Genomic DNA, 21,703 nt, shown 5'->3' with positions numbered 1-21,703 from the left:
TAAATCACCATATTGCACACCTATTACTTACATAGTATTGTGCATTGACTATTTGTTGTTGATTAGTCGCTAAGTCGTATCCGACTCTTTAGGACACCATGGACTGTGGCCTGCCAATCTCCTCTGTCCATGGAATTCTCCAGGCAAGAATACTGTGCAATGGGTTGCCATTCCCTTCTCCAGGGGATCTTCCCAAACCAGAGATGGAACCTGTGTCTTCTGCATTGCAGGCAGATTCTTTACCACTGAACCACTGGGGAGTACACTGACTCGACCTCAATTTTGAGAAGAAATTTTAAAAAAGAATAGTACCTAGCATATGTTCAGCAAGCATTAGTATGTTACTGTTTGTTGAATAGGCATTGGACATACAATATTGCATGCAATGCTTCCAACAGTCTTTGACACAGACTCTGCTCCTCAAAGATGCTATCCATCTATAACTCATTTTGGAAGAGAGAAAACAGAGATGCATAAAGACAAGAACAATTTGGCTACAGCTAGGAAGCAGCAGGACCAGGGTTCAGACCCTGGTTGGCTTGATTACTAGGAAGCGGCAGAACCAGGGTTCAGACCCTGGTTGGCTTGATTGCTGATTGCGAGACCCATGCCCTCTGCCCTCTGCCTCCCCTAGTTAAGTGGGACCAGCTGTGCCGATGGGACAGCCTGCAGGATGCCAGATACTTGGTTGGCCAAAAAGTTCATGTGGGTTTCCCCATAGCATCTTATGGAAAAACCCACATGAACTTTTTGGCTAAGTAATATTTACTGAAAAAGCAAGAGAATTCCAGAAAAACACCTACTTCTGTTTCACTGGCTATGCTAAAGTCTTTGACTGTGTGGATCACAACAAATTGTAGAAAATTCTTAGAGAGATGGGACTACCAGACCACCTTACCTGCCTCCTGAGAAATCTGTATGCAGGTCAAGAATCAACAGTTAGAACTGGACATAGAACAACAGACTGGTTCCAAATTGGGAAACAATTACATCAAGGCTGTATATTGTCATCCTGCTTATTTAATTTATATGCAGAGTACATCATGCATAATTCTGGGCTGGATGAAGCACAAGCTTGAATCAAGATTGCAGGGAGAAATATCAATTACCTCAGATATTCAGAAGACACCATCCATATGGCAGAAAGTGAAGAGGAACCAAAGAGCCTCCTGATGAAAATGAAAGAGGAGAGTGAAAAGCCTGGCTTAAAACTCAAAATTCAAAAAACTAAGATCATGGCATCTGGTCCTATTACTTCATGGCAAATAGATGAGGAAACAATGGAAACAGTAACAGACTTTATTTTCTTGGGCTCCAAAACCACTGCAGATGGTGACTGCAGCCATGGGGAAGCCTGGCATGCTGCAGTCCATGGGACATGACTGAGAGACTGAACGGAACTGAATCTTTACCGAGGGTACCTAGAGCAGGGCCCACCTGGACTACTTAACCTCTTTTTTTCCCCCCGATATTTATTTGCCTGCATTAGGTTTTAGTTGCAGCACTCAAGCTTCTCTAGGTGTGCCATACAGGCTTAGTTGCCCCAGGGCATGTGGGATCTTAGTTCCTAGACCAGGGATTGAACATAAGCAAGGTCAAGAAGGAAGAAGCAAGGTCAAGTTCCCATAAGCAAGCCAAATTCTTAACCACTGGATCACCAGAGAAGTCCCTGACTGCTTAACTCTTTAGGGGGCTACCCCAACCATGCCAATTAGCTGCTTTAAGTGCATCATGGCAAAGGAAGCCTGAATCCCTCCTTTCACCTCTGGCTTCCTGATGGTGTCTGCAGGTAAGCTGTGGACCTGTGTAAACATGACACAGTCCAGGCCACCAGCCAAGCCTGCAGGCATCGCCAGGAATGACTGACGGCACAGTTAGCATTTGGGATAACTTATCAGCTTAGAAATGCTTTGCCTATAAAGTGGTGACACCCCCCTGGTTAGGATACTAACAGACGCCCGCTACCTACACCACCCACGAACATTCTCAGGTTGCCCTGTAGCAGGGTGTCAGAGCTCCCACAGGCTTAGGAACTGGGAGTTCCTGTTCCTTGATTAATAACCCAGCCTGAAAAACACATTCACCCTTTGCATTTCAAAATCCTTCCAAACATATCCATCATTTTCCTGCTTCAGTCAAAGTAGACACTTTGAAGATTTCTTTGAGAAGTTAAAATCTTAAAGAGCCTCAGAAGTCTCTCTGGGAACATCAAAGACATTTGTCAACACCAGACAGGGCGACAGCAGAGCAACTTGCCTTTCTATAGACCCAGGAGACGGCTTTGGTATTTTTGTTGTTGTTGTTTCATTTTGCGTTTTTGCTGGGCTGGATCCCCGTTGCAGCGTTTGGACTTTCCCTAGTTGCAGCAGATGGGGGCTACTCACTAGTTGTGGTTCTCAGGTTTCTCGTTGTGTCGGCTCCCCTTGTCGTGGCTCATGGACTCAGTTCCCCTGCAGCACGTGGAATCTTCCCGGACCAGCGATCAAACCCATGTCCCCCACACTGGCAGGCGGATTCTTAATCAGGGAAGTCCTGAGGCTTGGCTTTGCTTTACTTTTTCTTTCTCTGATTTCTCATATGTGCCTGTTCCCTGTGAGTCACTTTTTCCTCTTGAAAGTTTCCTCTAGCAACTGAGTTAATTGAGCAATTCTTGTGAGCCCAGAACTGTGTTGAACCTTTACACATATCATCCTCTTTAAACTCAAAGCAAACCCGTGAGTTGGCCCTGCTGTGTTATTGTTCCCATTTTACGGATCGGAAAACCAAGGCCCTGGGAAATTAAAGTTCTTGCCCAGTGTCAACCCACTGCATATGTGGAGCCAATGAGTTTGGAACCACTGTCTATCTTCAAAGTCCATGGGTTTCTATCTCTCATCACTTCCTTCATTTCTGTTGTTAGAAGCACTTAACTCCATATATTATCATTTTATCATATATTATCATTTTTTTCCTATTACATGTCTGTTTCATTTGTTAACATCAAGTTAATCCGAACAACCACTCATTAAATAAGCACTTACGTGCGTCAGGCACTATGCTGGTAGATTTATGCGCATTTTCTCTCATCCTGCCTAGAGAGCTAGGTGTCAGGCACTCCATTATACAGATGAGCAAACAAGTTCAGAGAGGCTGAGTGCATGGCCCCGAGCCAAGGAGCTGGTGAGCAGTGGAGCCAGTTCTGGGAATCGGGTTTGATGGGTCCAAAGCCCATGCGCTTTGTTCTGGGTCTTAACCACTCCTCCTAGTTGCCAGCTTCTCAAGGGCTGGGTTGATATTTGATGTTCTTAGAGTTCCTGAGTGACTGGCTGTGAACCGGATGAACTGAAAAAAAAAAAAAAAAGGAAAAATCGAGGGGCCGAGCCAGTCAATTGGGTGTTCTGCTCAGAATAGCCTTTTGAAAGCTATTTGCAGGCTGATACAAAGCAATGGAATCTAGAAAAGCGGTACAGATGAGCGTACTTGCAAAGCAGAAATAGAGATACAGACATAGAGAACAAATGTATGGACACCAAGGCGGGGAAGAGAGGGTGGGATGAACTGGGAGACTGAGATTGGCATATATACAGTACTATGTACAAACAGGTAACTCAAGAAAACCTACTCTGTGGCCCAGGGAATTCTACTCAGGGCTCTGTGATGACCTAAATGGGAAAGTGAAAAAAAAAGCGTTAGTCTCTCAGTCGTGTCCGACTCCGCAAGCCCGTGGACTGTAGCCCACCAGGCTTTTCTGTCCATGGGATTCTCCAGGCAAGAATGCGGAGTGTGTTATCATTTCCTTCTCTGGGACATCTTCACGACCAAAGGACAGAACCCAGGTCTCCTGCAGGTAGTTTCTTTACCGTCTGAGCCACCAAGGAAGCCCTAAATTGGGAAGGAAATCCAAAAAGAGAGGATATTTGCATACATATAGCTGATTTACTTCGCTGTACACCAGAAACTAACACAACATTATAAAGCAACTATGCTCCAATAAAAATTTAAAAGAAAAACAATGGAAACAAGACATGTTTCTGTGTGTTTAATGGAGCACCTGAGGAGAAAATTGGGAATAAAATTGAGTTGACTGTCAGTCTCTTGGATCAAGATGACTGAGTCCCGGATATATGTTTGAACTCGATCTTAAATTGGGCGCAGGGCTACCTTGGGTCCCTGTGCCCATCCTTCCCTTCCCAAGCCTGCTTTGTCATCTGCTCTTCATCTCCATAACAACCAGGAAAGCAAACATTCTCCAGAGGCAACAAAGTGTTGTTTTTTTTTTCCCCTGACTGGCGAAATGGAAGAAGAGGAGGAGGAAGAGAGTTCAAAAGGGGAAAAGAGCAGATAAGCCTTGCCAACAAATAAACACAGACCTTTTTAGGGAAGAGCCAAGGGACTCGGAACTGCCTGTAATTAGTGGCCACCACAGCCCAAAACAAAATCAGATATTCAGTCCTAGTAGCTGCATTGCCATAGAGATGGGATCCAAGATCAGCCAGGCTGTTCTCCTGAAACAATTCCTTCCCTGACTGTGCCCACATCAAAAGAAGCCCCTCAGTGCTCCTAGGTGGGATGGATGGTAACCAGGACCCCACTGCGTCTCCCAAGAGTACAGGCGAGGGAGGGAAGCAGACTCGCTAGGAAAAATTTCAAAGCACCTTGAGCCAGACACACCAGCTTCTTATGAGCCACAGGGGGAAAGGATTCACCCAAGCAGGACTTCTGTGTGTGCTCAGTCCCAGTCATGTCCGACTCTGTGCGACCCCATCTACTACAGCCCACCAGGCATCTCTGTCCATGGGATTCTCCAGGCAAGAACACTGGAGTGGGTTGCCATTTCCTTCTCCAGGGGAGCTTTCCAACCCAGGGATCGAACCCACATCTTATGCATTGGCAGGCTGATTCTTTGCCACTGTGCCATGTGGGAAGTCAAAGCAGGACTTAGGCACTTTCTATTATATGGATGCGTGTGCTGGCCATCAGAGGCTGCCGCTGATCACTTTGAGTTTTTTACATTCATTTTCATTCTTTCTTCTTTACACATTAAGAAATAAAACACTCAGAGATACAGAGAGCAAACTGGTGGCACCAGAGGTGGAGGGTGGGGAAAATGGGCGAAGGTGATCAAAGTGCATAAACTTCCAGTTACAAAATAAATAAGCCCTGGGATGGAATGTACAGAGTACTGAAGTTAATAATATTGGGAAACGGGCAAAATAGGTGGAGGGGATTAAGAGGCACGAGCTACTAGGTATAAAATAAGTAAGTTACAAGGTACTAATGTACAGCACAGGGAATATAATCAGTATTTTACAATAACTTTGTATGGAGTGCAATCTATAAAAATATCAAATTACTATGTTGTACACCCAAAAGCAATATAAAATTGTATGAAGTCAACTATACTTCAATTAAGTATTTTAAAGAATAAAATTTTAAAATACTGTGTATTGTAGAGCTGAAAGTTGCTAGAAGAGTAGATACTAAACGTTCCGTTACAATACTTCATATGTAACACTGTGTGCTGATGGTTAACTAGGCTTAACTAACTGCATGTGTGCTACGTCGCTCCAGTCATGTCTGACTCTTTGTGAGACTGTGGACCATAGCCCGCCAGGCTCCTCTGTCCATGGGATTCTCCAAGCAAGAATACTGGAGTGGGTTGCCATTTCCTCTTCCAGGTGATCTTCCCAACCCAGGGATCAAACCCGCATGTCTCACATCTTCTGCATTAGCAGACAGGTTCTTTACCACCAGCGCCACCTAGGAAGCCTACTTGTTGAAACTGTAGACTTAACTAGCCTACATTTTGCAATATATATGTACATTGAATCATTATTCTGTACACCTGAAACAAATTAAGGTTATATTCCAATCATATCAGGTTTTATTTTTGAACTTTTTATTTTGCATTGGGGTATAGTATTTTTTCAGTTTTTGATGAAAAAGACACGTAGCTAAGAAAAGATAATAAGGTTCTGATCATATTGTTCTGATAGTTTTGCTTTTTTTTTTTTTAACTCATTTCATATTAGAAAGTAAACATGGCCACAGTGTTATTTACCTTTTGCATAACTGTGTCTGTCAGTCACGATCCAGGCTGGAGACAGAAAGTCCATCAGTTATTTTCATAGAGAGAATTTAATATTAGGAGTTGTTAACCAGGCAGTAGAGAAGAGCATTATGTATCATGTTATGTATGCTACTTCTAGAAGGCAATTAGCTCATTGTCTGTTACCCCAAAGTTTCTTTCACTCACCATCTGCAGGATGGAGGCTGAGCGTCCTCTCCAATCTGAACCATTCTGCAGAATTTCCTGCTCCCTGATAGCCTATGAAGTGCCTGCACTCGACTACAAGCTCCTCTGAGGGCATGAACTATACTCATCTTGGTCATCATGATATCCCCAGTTTCTAGCATGAAGTGGGGTGCATAGCTGACGGGCAACAGATGCTTCTTTGAGTAGAAAAATGAATGAGCTCATTAGTGAATAAGTGAGTGAGTGACTGGATGGCTGTGTAGATGAGAAGATGGGGGGATTAATAGGTGGATGGATGGATGAATACATGAAGGATGAGTATTCCATTTAGAAAAGCAGTGAATTAAAGTCTAGACTGTTCACCTTCTCAATTCTTAGGGTAACTTCATTTTTCCCTGAGCTGAAGCAAATAGCATCTAAATCAAAGAACAAGTATGATACTCATCAACCACCTCCCACAACAGAAACATCCTTTCCAAGGAAGAACTGACCTGCGGGTCCCATAGCACTGATTTCTTCTGCTCAGGTTTAACCAGTTCTCTCCAGGAAAGATAATCCTCTGATTTCATAATATAAAAAGAAACAGATATGATCATACATATGCTGGGAAAGCCAACAGCAAATCAGATACCCAGTCATGAGGGTATCTCAGTCATTTTCTCTTTTTCTCAAACTCAAGAGGAAGAAGATAGAGGAGGAGGCTGAAAGAGAGAAGGAGACAAACAGAGCAGGGGAGGAAGAGCGAGGAATAAAAGAGAGGAGATGGCTGCTACTTGCTGAGGGCTTTCTAGATGTCAATTGTAATATACGTGTCATTTATTCATTCAGCAAACACTTATTGTGTCCCCAGTGTCTCCAAAAGCATTAGTGAAACATATAAACGTAATTTTGTCTTATATATGTTTATATAAACATATAAACATAATATAAGCCCTGTGAGGGCTTACATTCTGGTAGGAAAAGCCAACCTTCACCAAGATCTGAGCCCCGATGGCTTGATTGTGAGTATGAAGTGCCAAGCTTCAAACAGGAGAAAACCAAGGCTTACAAAAGTCAAGCAACTTTAGGGGCCAATTATCAAAACCTTTACAGATGAATTGCACATAAGAAAAAATAGTGGGAAGACATAAATAAAGGAAGGATGAATTAATGTCCCCTCTCATTAAATTGAAAGCGCTTGCTCCTTGGAAGGAAAGCTATGACAAACCTAGACAGCATATTAAAAGGCAAAGGCATCACTTTGCTGACAAAGGTCCATATAGTCAAAGCTATGGTTTTTCCAGTAGTCGTGTATGGGTACAAGAATTGGTCCATAATGAAGGCAGAGCCCCAAAGAATTGATGCTTTTGAACTATGGTGTTGGAGAAGATGCTTACGAGTCCCTTGGACACCAAGGAGATGAACCCAGTCAATCCTAAAGGAAATCAACCCTGAATATTCATTGGAAAGACGGATGCTGAAGCTGAAGCTCCAATACTTTGGCCACCAGAAGCACAGAGCCAACTCAGTGGAAAAGACCCTGATGCTGGGAAAGATTGAAGGCCAAAGGAGAAGGGGGAGGCAGAGGATAAGATGGTTAGATAGCATCACTGACTCAACAGACATGAATTTGAGCAAACTCCAGGAGACAGTGGAGGAAAGAGGAATCTGGCGTGCTGCAGTCCATGGGGTCGCAAATAGTTGGACAAGACTTAGTGACCAAACAACAACAATAGCTCTCATTAAATAGAACTAGATCATTTTGTGGCTTCCACACACTTCTTGTAATAATCCATCCTTGATAAACCTACAGTGTGAGGGGAGGAGACTTCAGACATTCAAAATAAATCCATACCATTTTGAGCTATGCCTTGGCTCCCCAGGGAGATCAACACATTTCCTCTGACCAAGGTACAGTCAATCACATTTTTGAGTGCTTTCAGATGAAATAATTAGCATCAACAAAACGACATGGAGATTTATTCTGCAGCCAGGCCTTTTCCACATGCTAATGAAATCTTTACACAGTGTGTTAATTGTGCTCAGCAGCTAGGCAAATTCTAAACCATCATGCCTGAGGGAGGTCGAGACGACCCAGACAGAAGTTGAGATCAAAAGACTGATTTCCACCTTAGCCTTTAAGCTCCCCAGACAGACCCAGAATATTCTAGCTGCATCAAAAACCTGAAACCCAAAACCTCTTTTTCCATTTCAATAGGTGACTCTACATCTGTCTCTCCCTGTATCCACTTTGACATCAAATTCTACCCATCCTACCTCCACTTCCCTATAAATCAACCATCAACTCCTGGTCTGAGCTACCCAGGGGGACTCCTCACCTACGAATCTGAAAAAGCAAATTTCATCAAGCTCACAATTACCAATTTTTCATTGATGTCTGAGTTCCCAGTATGAAGTAAAGTAAAGTGAAGTGAAAGTCACTCAGCTGTGTCTGACTCTTTGTGACCCCATGGACTATACAGTCCATGGAATTCTCCAGGCCAGAAAACTGGAGTGAGTAACCTTTCCCTTCTCCAGGGTATCCTCCCAACCCAGGGATAGAACCTAGGTCTCCTGTATTGCAGGTGGATTCTTTACCAGCTGAGCCAAGTTCTCAATATAATTGCCAGAAACTGTTCCACGGCCCCTGTGGGCCTGTAGAACATGACCTGGGCTAGGCTTTCTGCCTCATGTCTCAGTACCCTTTTGTTCTCATAGTCACTCCAGTTTCCAGCCTGCTTACAGACTCTCTCTATTTCATCCTCTTCACATATATGGTTCTCTGTACCTGGAATAAATCCTTGTACGCACTTTGTATCAGTTAGCTATGCTGCATAACAAATGATCACAAGCTTAGTGACCTAAAACAAAAGTATATTTAATAACGCACAGTCTCCATGGATCGAGAGTCTGGGTCTGGCTTAGCTGAGTCCTCTGCTTTGGGTCTCTCACAAGACTACAATCGAGTTGTGGCCTGGGACTGAAGACTGAGGTCTCATCTGAAAGCTTAACAAGGGAAGGACCCACTTCCAAACCCACTGGGCTGTGGATAGGATTCAGTTCATTTTAGGCTGTTGGCTGGGTGGTGCTGCCAATTCCCTGTCACATGGACATTTTCAACATGTCCATGCAGGCCAAGAAGGCAAAAGAGAAAATCTGTTTGCAAGACAGAAGTTACAGTCCTCTGCTAAGTAATCATGAAAGTGACATTGCATCTCCTTTGTCTTGTTCTATTAGTCATAGCAAGTTTCAGGTCCTACTCACACCAAGGGGAGAGGATTACCCAAGGCAGGAACACCAGGAGGCATCCAGGAGTCTGCACATTCCTCATCTAGCCTGACAAAAGGTTATTTTCCCTCAAGCTTTGCTTATAGGTCACTTGTTTAGCTTCCAACAAAAACTGTTTCCCTTGCCTAGGCAATGGCTTGCATTTCCCTTATATTACACTTACGCACTTAAAAATATCTGTTTATTTATTTGGCTGTCAGGTCTTAGTTGCAGCACACGGCATCTTCATTGTGTCGTTTAGAATCTTTCTTTGTGACACACGGACTCTAGCTGCAATACTCGGACTCAGTTGCACTCGAGCTCTCTGGTGTGGCATGCAGGCTTAGTTGCTCTGCAGCATGTGGGATCTTAGTTTCCTGGCCAGGGATTGAATCTGAGTCCCCTGCATTGCAAGGTGGATTTTAACCAATGGGCCACCAGGGAAGCCCCACATCTAGGCACTTTTAATGGCTTTCTCCATGATCGTCTTCACTATTAATCCATTCAGTTCCATAGTTGCTCAGTTGTGTCTGACTCTTTGAGACCCCAGAGACTGCAGCACGCCAGGCTTCCCTGTCCATCACCAACTCCCAGAGCTTGCTCAAACTCGTGTCCATCAAGTCAGTGATGCCATCCAACCTCTGTCATCCCCTTCTCCTTCTGCCTTCAATCTTTCCCAGCATCAGGGTCTTTTCCAATGAATCAGTTCTTTGCATCAGGTGGCCAAAGTATTGGAGCTTCAGCATCAGTCCTTCCAATGAATATTCAGGACTGATTTCCCTTAGGATTGACTGGTTTGATCTCCTTGCAGTCCAAGGGACTCTCAAAAGTCTTCTGCAGCACCACAGTTCAAAAGCATCAATTCCTTGGCGCTCAGCTTTCTATATGGTCCAACTCTTACATCCATACATGACTACTGGACAAAGGGCATAAGGGCAAGGAAAATGTCTATTCATAGCCGCATATCCAGAGTCTGGCTCAGACATTAGCTGGCTTGTTGTGATGCTCAATAAATGCATTTTTGAATGAATGACCAAAGAGAAGAATCATGAGTGTACCCTTGTCCCAAACTGGGCAACTTACAAAGCTATCCAGATCCTCACATGTTAACCTGCTTCATCAATATCTGTGCCCGATCTTATTCTCCCTGCCCACACCGTGTTATCAATACTGGAGTGGAAAGAGATCCTGAAAAAATTTAGGGACTTTCCAAAGTGACACTGCTTACCCTGAGTAACTGTCCCACGTTCCATCCTAAAATGCCTGTTCTCCCCGGCTCAGTGATGTTCACTCATCCATCTTTAAAGCTAAAGAACACTGAACCCACAGTGAACTTTCCGTGTTGGTTCAGGAAGAAGAGAGTGGGTTGGAGAGGTAGCTAGTCATTCCTGAGTCCCCTGCTATGTGCCAAGCACCATACTGTCCCAGGATTTGGGCAATGTTTCCAGGTAAGGATTTATAACCCATTTTTCAGATAGGGAAGCAGGCTCACAAAGAGGAAGGGAATCTCCCGGTAGTGTGTTGGCACGCTGGTGTGAGGGAGCTGGATTCTAGTGTGTGCTGATGTGAGGTGTATACTTCCACCGTGGCCACTCTCAAGCCACCTGTTTAACAGCTAGCTCAAAAAGTTCCTGAATGCATGTCAGTTGGCTTTTGCAAGCCCATGAGTGCTGACTCCAGGCCACCCCCTGCACCTGCTCAGGAACAAGCCAGGGGTTCAGTTTTCTTTCTATCATCTCTCACCTTCCACCAGATAAAAACACCACTGAAGGGCTTCCCTGGTGACTCAGTGCTAAAGAATCTGCCTGCTAATGCAGGAGACACGGGTTCGATCCCTGGTCCGGGAAGGTCCCACATACCACAGAGCAACTAAGCCCACGCACCACAATTACTGAGCCTGTGTTCTAGAGCCCAGGAGCTGAAAACTACTGAGTCCATATGCTGCAGCTACTGAAGTCTGTGCACCCTAGAGCCTGTGTTCTGCAACAAAAGAAGCCTGCACATCGCAACTAGAGAGCAGCCCCTGTTGGCTGAAAATAGAGAAAGCCTGTGTGCAGCAATGAAGAACCAGCACAGCCAAAAATAAATAAATATTTAAAGGCCCCTGAAATATTAGGTTGGCCAAAAAGTTCATGTGAGTTTTTCCATGTTACAGAAAACCCTGAACGAACGTTTGGGTCAACCTGATATTAAGCTCCTGGAGGTTGATGCTTTGTCCGGGGCAGAGCGTTGCTGGAGGGTAATTCTCAGTAAATATTTGTTGTGATTGGAATTTTCAAGGGCAGCCCAGGAGGTGCCAGATCACCTCCCCGAGAGGCTAAATGAGGGAGCCACGAAGGCAAACACAGGAGGGACTGGGGAGCTCCCCTGCTGATGGCCAACCAGGCAGGAGCCCGTGGAAACGGCCCTCCTAGAGCCAAAGTGGCTGAGCAGGAAAATAAGCAAACCAGGGTGGCGCCAGCTTGGTGGGGGACTGGCGGGCACACGCTTGGTCTCTCTGCCCTCCCGGCTCCTGCTGCTTCTGAGCTGTTGCCCAGCAGATGGATTTGTGGACTTAGGATCTGTCTGACAGGTACTCGAGGCATACCTGGATCCTTCTCACCTGCCCCAGTGCTCCGGAGAGAAAGAACTACGTGAGACCAGAGCTGAGCAGGATTTGGGAGAGGACCCGTATCTTCTAAGTCAAAAAGAGAAAACTAAATATCGGATATCAACACGTATATGTGGAATCTAGAAAAATGGTACTGATGAACCTATTTACATGGCAGCAATAGAGACGCAGATGTAGAGAGCAGACTTGCGGACGCAGCGCGGGGAGGAGAAGGTGGGATGTACTGAGAGAGTAGCGCTGACATGAACACAGCACTGTGTGTAGAAATAGACAGTGGAAGCGGCTGTAGCACAGGGCGCTCAGCTCGGTGCTCTGTGATGACCCAGAGGGCTGGGGTGGGGGGGAGGGGGATGGGAGCGAGGCTTAAGAGGGAGGGGTATATGAATACATATAGCTGGGCTATATGTATATATATACATGGGGCTTCCCTGGTGGCTCAGATGATAAAGAATCTGCCTGTAATACGGGAGACTGGGGTTTGATCCCTGCATCAGAAAGATCCCCTGGAGAAGGACATGGCAACCCATTCCAGTATTCTTGCCTAAAGAATTCCATGGATAGAGGAGCCTGGTGGGCTACAGTCCATGGAGTCACAAAGAGTAGGATATGATTGAACAACTACCACTTCACAAAGCTGATCCACAATGTAGTATAGCAGAAGCTAACACAACCTTGTAAAGCAATTATCCTCCAATTCCCCAAATCAAAAATCACCTATTATAGGTTTTGTAATAGGCAGAGTGCAATAATGCTGTGTTAGACAAAATTAGTCCTTGACCTCATGGAGTTTGCTGTGTGGTAGGAGAGAAAGAAGAATGAAGCACACTATCAAGATACTCCTGATGACTGCTAACCAAAGGGGAGAAAGGGAAGAGGCAGCTAATTCAGTCTATTTAGAGCATCCAGGAAGGCTTCCTGGAGGAAATGATGTTCAAGGTAAAGTCAGTCTTGCTGAGGCCAAAAGAAGAACAGGAAATGCCTGCTGTGTTACATCATCTAATTTTGTGTATCTAGCCCCTTGCCTTTCTTTACCAGATAATGAAAAGTCTGTTTTCTTATCTTTTGCTATATAACAAACTACCCACAATTAAGAGGCATCAAATAACACCATCTTGTTACATCTCATGATTTTGTGGGTCAAGGATTTGAGCGGGGCTCAGCTAGGTGGTTTTTGGCCCTGTGTGGTGTTAGTGGATGTAACTCAGGGTCAATCAGCTGGAGAATGGGCTGGTCTGGAGAGTAAGTCTATTATCTGTGACTGGTGATTTAGCGGGGATGAATGGAATGCTACGTTCATCTAGAATTGTTGATTGAATGCCTGGCCTTGGCCTCTCCGCATGAAAGCCTCAGGGAAGTCTGATGTCAGGCATAGTGGCTCAGAACTTCCAAAAATAGTATCGCAAGATTCAGGGAGGGAGGCATCCAAATTCTTGAGACTTGAGCCTAAAATCTGGCATAGTACCTCTCCTTCTATATAAATATATATTGGCCATGTGGCATGTGGCATCTTAGTTCCCTGACCAGGGATCAAACCTGAACCCTCTGCACTGGAAGCATGGAATCTTAACCACTGGCCCACCAAGGAAGCCCTCTAGCCCACTGCATTCGATCTATAGACATTACAGAGGCTTCACGGAATCAATGGGAGGAAACAGGGATTCCATCTCTCCATGGGGGAAAAACATTAAAGAATTTGAAGACAATATTTTAAAATAACAAGACTTACAAGAAGTTGCAAAATAGTACAGAGGGTTCCTTGTACTGGTTACCCAGCTTCCCCCAGGGATAACATCTGACATGACCAGAGTATATTGTCAAGACCAGGAAATTGCTTAACAGTGGTGCTTATTAATTCAGGTACAGACCTTATTCAGATTTCACCAGTGTGTGTACTCCTGTGTGTGGGTATCTGTATGTGTGTGTGTGTTGTGTAGAGTTTCATGAAATATTAGCACAGGTATGCAGTTGAGTGACCATCATCAAACTATGGAACTGTCCCATGTCTACAAAGAGATTCTCTCCTTTGGGTAACTTTGATCCACTGCAAGTTCAAACACTGAGATCAGTGTGATATTTCTCAGTATGAACTCCAACTCTGCTATTTAAAAATGGAGTGACACCAAACACGGATCCTCAGTTTCTTTAGCTGTAAAACTGATCAGCAGTACTAAACCAATGGTTTGTGTTTGTGGTGGGAATTCGATGAGAGAATTCAACAGAAATCAGAGAGCCCAAGTCATAGATTTGACTTCAAATCCCAATTTCTTGCTTCCTCATTTTTGCAAACACAGGGGAATGACCTTCAGTTCATTTCAGTTCAGTTCATCACTAAAATCGTAATAAGATAGCACCACACGTTGTAAGAATGTTGATGATTATGGGAGACTATGCGTATAAAACCATCAGCCCATCGCATGCCAGAGAGAACTCCTGAGATTCTCTGCCTGCCATTCCTCTGTATTTTTAAACTAATTTATAATTCTGGCATCTTAAGAAGAATTTGTATATTTACATACCAGGCTTTGTGGTAAATTGGTTTTGGTTGGTTGTATAATAAGTTAGATCAATCCTTATACTGATGTTTAGCAGGATATTGTCTAAAAGAATACATTTTATTTTATTTTTAATTTTATTTTATTTTTAAACTTTACATAATTGTATTAGTTTTGCCAAATATAAAAATGAATCCGCCACAGGTATACATGTATTCCCCATCCTGAACCCTCCTCCCTCCTCCCTCCCCATACCATCCCTCTGGGTCGTCCCAGCGCACTAGCCCCAAGCATCCAGTACCATGCATCGAACCTGGACTGGCATCTCATTTCATACATGATATTTTACATGTTTCAATGCCATTCTCCCAAATCTTCCCACCCTCTCCCTCTCCCATAGAGTCCAAAGAATACATTTAAAAAATTACTCAAAGTCAAACCACCCTTCTCCCATTGCTCTGAATAATTACAGACCATGAAAAATAACAGTCCCCAAAAGGTTTGTGGGCTTCCCTGGTGGTTCAGAAGGTAAAGAAAACCCATACTATCCAGCAGTCACTTCCCATTTCCACTTTCCATCTCTAAGGATTTATCTATTCTGGAAATTTCTTATACTTTATGTGGGGCTTCCTAGGTGGCTCAGTGGTAAAGAATCTGCCTGCCAACACAAGAGACATGGGTCTCATCCCTGGGTTGAGATGATCCCCTGGAGAAGAAAATGGCAACCCACTCCAGCATTCTTGCCTGGAAAATCCCATGGACAGAGGAGCCTGGCGGGCTACAGTCCATGAGGTCACAAAGAGTTGGACATGAATGAACAACCAACACAAAAGGGTCATAACTTGACTTAAGAAAACCCAATGTGGAAAATGCTACCATCCAATTCCCAACCATCTTTAATGAAGATGCTTTATTTGGATCTGGGTTCTGAGTACCCAAATCTCTTACTTACCTGCAATGTCACCTAAGGAAATATGAAAATGGAGTGAAAGTGAAAGCCACTCAGTCGTGACCAACTCTTTGTGACCCCATGGGCTATACAGTCCATGGAATTCCCCAGGCCAGAATACTGGAATGGGCAGCTATTCCCTTCTCCAGAGGATTTTTCCAACCCAAGGACTGAACCCAGGTCTCCTGCATTGCAGGAGGATTCTTTACCAGCTGAGCCATCAGGGAACCCCATGAAAATGGAAGGCAAAAGCAATTTTCCTCCCAAGACAAAAGAATTATGATTCTTTCTCTTGATGTTGGTCTATTTTCGTACTCGAGACCTCCTTTTCAGTTCCCTGACATTTCCCATCTCCTCTCCGGTAGTTTTCAGCCTGAATTCATTTCTGAAATGGAGAATCACTGGATCTGGAATCAAAGCAGAAACTCACCAAGATCACGAACCATATGTCTTGGGGCTGAAAAGTCTCGGGTCTGTTCCTTTTTCTCGCCCACAGTCGGCTGCCTCATTCTCTTACACAACCACATCCCTACCACACTCCATATGTGTGTTCCTGGCGACATGCAGACTCAGAAACATGGCATTTGTATGGCTTTACTTAGAGAAGATGTAAACCGGAACAGCCCCGTTGCATGACTTAAAAAAAAAAAAAAAAATCAACAGCTTCTGAGAGTCTGCAATGTACCCAGGCGACACTGAATAGAAATTAAATTATGACCATTTTGAAGGAAACACGAGCATCTTTTGTTCGTCTATCCTTGCTCCTAGCTGGGTGAAACCTCTGGCCCCTTTCTGAGAACATCACGAACCTCTCTTTGGATGTATTTCCTGGAGAAAACAAACAAGTGTCTGCTTTCCCTCAGCCTAGAAACAGCATCAGGTGACAGTGAGAAACCCCATGTGCACCTGAATCTAACCGCAGCATGAGTAGCTGGGGACATTGGTTCTGCCTTTGCACATTTGCTCACAATCAGGGCCATCTCTATTTTATTTTTTAAAAAGGAAGCAACTCTTCTGACGCTTTCTCTGAGGACTCCTGGAGAGATGGATCAATGCACTAAGATCTCTAAACTATGCAACTCAAACTTACACACACGCATAAATCTCCTATTGCTGTTGTTAAGTCGCTGAGGTGTCTGACTCTTTGTGACCCCATGGACTGTAGCCCGCTAGGCTCCTCTGTCCATGGCACTTCCCAGGCAAGAATACTGGAGTGGGTTGCCATTTCCTTCTCCAGGCATAAACCTCCTGAGGATCTTATTTGAATGCAGATTCTGACTCTAGGGTCTCTAACCTCCTGGGGCTCTTGTTTGAGTGCAGATTCTGACTCAGTAGGGTCTCTAGATGGGCTCTGTGATTCTGCATTTTATGTGCTGGTTTACCGAGATGACACTGCATCTGTTAGTCTGGGGACCACACTGAATCACAAGATTCTAGAGCGGTTCAATGAAGAAACGCTGGGAGAAAACGTTGAGGGCCCTGACACATCTAATTTTCTCACTAGAAATATTATCTCCTAAATGTCAAAAGTATTGGGAAAAGCTTTAGAATCCACTGTAGCCAATGTTTAGGTTCTGACTGCCCCAAAGTGAGCAACTAGGTTGCACCCAGTCTAGTCTATAGAGTTCTGAAGGCATCAACCATTGCAGAAAGAGGCAAAGCCAGGCATAAAGCCAGATTGCCCTCTTATGTATTAGTTGTCCTGTGGCAGCTGTAACAAATTACCACAAACTCATTAACTTAAAACAACACAATTGCGTTGTCTTACCAATCTTGAAGTCACAAGTCTGAAACGGGTTTCACTGGGCTAAAAATCAAGACATCAGAAGAGGTATGTGGGACTTCCCTGTCGGTCCAATATTTAAGACACCATGCTTCCACTGCAGGGGCTGCAGATTCAATTCCTGGCTGGGGAACTAAGATCCCACATACTGTGCAACACAGCCTGAAGAAGAAGAAGAGGAGCCCTTCTGAAGGACCTGGGGGAGAATCCATCCTTTTGCCTTTTTCAGCTTCTTGAGGCCACCAGCATTCCTTAGCTTATGGCTCCATCCTCTGTCTTCAAAGCCAACCGTGCATTTGTTAAAGAGGGAGATCTTCAAATCCTCTACTGTCCTCCCATCTCCCTCTCCAACTCTCTCTGTGCCAGAGTCTCCCCATCTCAAAACGGTCACGTCTATGAAGGCCCTTTTGCCGTGTAAGGTAACATGGTAACGTGTTCACTGAACTAGGATGTGGACTTACTTGGGAGTCATTCTACCTACTACATCTTATATCTTAAAAGAGATGATTATTAAATTGTTTTCATTGTCACAACATTGATTTTTAACTGTAAATCTTATACCTTTTCTCCTTTTATTCCCCTACCACTTTTTTATTCGTGTATTTTTTGTGGTAAGAATATTAACATATGGACTAATGTCCTGGCAAATTTTTAAGTATACAATACTGTATTTTAAACTACATATACTGTAACATATAGATCTCTAGGACTTAATCAACTTGCAAAATAGAAACTTTGCACCCTTTGATCAACACTACCCTATTGGCCTCTCCACCCAGCCACGGATGATCACCATCCTAACTTCCTGCTTCCATCAATTTGACTATTTTAGATCGCTGATGTGAATACTGTAGTATTGTGCTTCTGTGTCTGGCGTTTTCATTGAGCATAATGTCCACAAGGATCATTCATGTTGTCACAAATGGTAGTATTTCCATTTTTCAAATGCTTAATAATGTTTCACTGTGTGTTAATACAACCATTTCTTTATCCCTTCATTCATCAACGGACATTTAAGTTGCTTCCACATCTTATCTATTGTGAATGAAGCTGTAATGAACTTTGAAATGTAGATATCTCTTTGAGATGCTGATTTCAATGTCTTTGGTTATATTCCCAAAAGTGAGATTGCTTGGTCATAGGGTAGTTCAGTTCAGTTCAATTCAGTCACTCAGTCGTGTCCGACTCTTTGCGACCCCATGAATCGCAGCACGCCAGGCCTCCCTGTCCATCACCAACTCCCGGAGTTCACTCAGACACACAGACTCAGTCCATCGAGTCAGTGATGCCATCCAGCCATCTCATCCTCTGTCGTCCCCTTCTCCTCCTGCCCCCAATCCCTCCTAGCATCAGAGTCTTTTCCAATGAGTCAACTCTTCGCATGAGGTGGCCAAAGTACTGGAGTTTCAGCTTTAGCATCATTCCTTCCAAAGAAATCCCAGGGCTGATCTCCTTTAGAATGGACTGGTTGGATCTCCTTGCAGTCCAAGGGACTCTCAAGAGTCTTCTCCAGCACCACAGTTCAAAAGCATCAATTCTTTGGTGCTCAGCTTTCTTCACAGTCCAACTCTCACATCCATACATGACTACTGGAAAAATCATAGCCCTGACTAGACGGACCTTTGTTGGCAAAGTAATGTCTCTGCTTTTCAATATGCTATCTAGCTTGGTCATAACTTTTCTTCCAAGGAGTAAGCGCCTTTTAATTTCCTGGCTGCAGTCACCATCTGCAGTGATTCTGGAGCCCCAAAAAATAAAGTCTGACACTGTTTCCACTGTTTCCCCTTCTATTTCCCGTGAAGTGATGGGACCAGATGTCATGATCTTAGTTTTCTGAATGTTGAGCTTTAAGCCAACTTTTTCACTCTCCTCTTTCACCTTCATCAAGAGGCTTTTTAGTTCCTCTTCACTTTCTGCCATAAGGGTGGTGTCATCTGCATATCTGAGGTTATTGATATTTCTCCCGGCAATCTTGATTCCAGCTTGTGTTTCTTCCAGTCCAGCGTTTCTCATGATGTGCTCTGCATAGAAGTTAAATAAGCAGGGTGACAATATACAGCCTTGACGTACTCCTTTTCCTATTTGGAACCAGTCTGTTGATCCATGTCCAGTTCTAATTGTTGCTTCCTGCCCTGCATATAGGTTTCTCAAGAGGCAGGTCAGGTGGTCTGGTATTCCCATCTCTTTCAGAATTTTCCACAGTTTATTGTGATCCACACAGTCAAAGGCTTTGGCATAGTCAATAAAGCAGAAATAGATGTTTTTCTGGAACTCTCTTGCTTTTTCGATGATCCAGCGGATGTTGGCAATTTGATCTCTGGTTCCTCTGCCTTTTCTAAAACCATATGGTAGCTGTATTATTAAATTTTTGAGAAACCTCTGTACTGTTTTCCATAGTGAGTGCACCAATTTACATCCCTGCTAACAATGTTCAAGGGTTCCCTTTTCTCCACATCCTCAATCAATAACACTTGTTATCATCATCATCTCCTTTTTGTTTGATAATAGCCATCCTAACAGGTATCAGATGATATGTCTTTGTGATTCTGATTTGCATTTCCCTAAGAGTTGACTCATTGGAAAAGACTTTGATGCTGGGAGGGATTGGGGGCAGGAGGAGAAGGGGATGACAGAGGATGAGATGGCTGGATGGCATCACTGACTTGATGGACGTGAGTGTGAGTGAACTCTGGGAGATGGTGATGGACAGGGAGGCCTGGCATGCTGCAATTCCTGGGGTCGCAAGGAGTCGGACACGACTGAGCGACTGAACTGAACTGAACTGAACTGAACGATTGGTGGTGCTGAGCGTCTTTTCATGCACCTATCGCCCATTTATGTATCTTCTTTGGAGAACTATCCCTTCATTTCCTTTGTCCATTTTAAATATTATTTGTTTTATTGTCATTGCATTGTAGGAGATTTATATAGTCTGGCTATTAACTCTTTATCAGATAAATTATATGCAAATATTTTCTTCCATTATGTAGGCTGCCTTTGATTTTGTTTGTTTGTTTGTTTGTTTCCTTTGCTATGTGAGAAGGTTGTTAATTTGATGTAATCCCACTTGTCTACTTTTCCCTTTTTCTGGCCTGTGCTTTTGGCATTATATTCAAGAAAGCATTGCAAAGACCAATATGAATAAGCTTTTCCCCTATGTTTTCTTCTAGGAATTTTTATAGTTTCTAGCAATACCACTCTTAGGTATGTACCTATCAGATACGAATGTACCAAGAGACAGGGAGAAGAATATTCATAGTGACACTTGTCACAGTAACCCCAAACTCAAATGCCCATCAACAGTGAAATCAATTAATTAGTCATGATATAGTCCACAATTCAGCAATAAACAAACAGCTTCACAGCCAGCAGAAAAGAAGCTCACAGGCAAATTCAAGTAAAAGAAACCAGCTACAGGAGAATTTGTTGTTGTTGTTTAGTTGCTAAGTCACGTCTGACTCTTAGCAACCCCATCGACTATAGCACACCAGGCTCCTCTGTCCATGGGATTTCCCAGGCAAGAATACTGGAGTGGGTGGCCATTTCCTTCTCCAGGGCCTCTTCCGAACTCAGAGACCAAACTCACATCTCCAGCATTGGCAGATGGATTCTCTGCCACTGAGCCACCTGGGAAGCCCATACAAGAGAACAGTTTCATTTATATAAAGTCCAAAAAAAGGTAATTCATCTTTGGTGTTAAAAGTAAAGATAGGAGTCACAGGACTTGCCCTGGTGGTCCATGCCCGCTAAGACCCTGCACTCCCAATGCAAGGGGCCCAGGCTCAATCCCTGGTCAGGGAACTAGATCCCACTCGCCGCATCTAAGAGTTCAGACGCCACAACTAAGACCCAGAGCAACCAAACAAATAAATAAATATATTTTAAAGATGGGCTCACTTTGGGAGAAGGGGTAAATGATGCTGACTGGAAGGGCACAGAAGGGAGACAGCTTAGGGATCTGGAAATATTCCAGTTCTTGACTTGGGCGTGGTTGGTTGGATGGGTGTTTACCTTTTGATTTCATTGAGCTCTTTGTTTCAGTGTTGTGGATTTTTTTTTTTTTCTACAGATATCCTATAGTTCATAAAAAAGTTTAAAAAAAATCAGAACCCCGCACCGCCCCCCCCCACAATCCTTGCTGACATGGGACTTCACAGGCAACGCCCTCTTCACTGCCCAAGCGTGGGGCCCTGTCTGCCTTCGCTCTGGGAGGGTAAGTGCCCCATCTCCAGACCTCCCTCCTTGGGCTCAGCCGCTCCCATACCTCCGGTTGGCCTCAGGCCAGCTTCCTCTACTTCTGGGGTCCTTTGTGCTTCTCAGGTGGAAGTGTTTTCCCAGCAAGCTCCCACCCCTCACTCAGAGGCCTGAGGGGTCTGGGTTTTGTTTC

This window comes from Bos grunniens, chromosome 17, assembly GCF_055505025.1.
Source record: "Bos grunniens cultivar Pamir isolate PY7600 chromosome 17, Bosgru_T2T1.0, whole genome shotgun sequence".
Lineage (NCBI taxonomy): Eukaryota > Metazoa > Chordata > Mammalia > Artiodactyla > Bovidae > Bos > Bos grunniens.
This window is presented reverse-complemented; position numbering follows the sequence as displayed.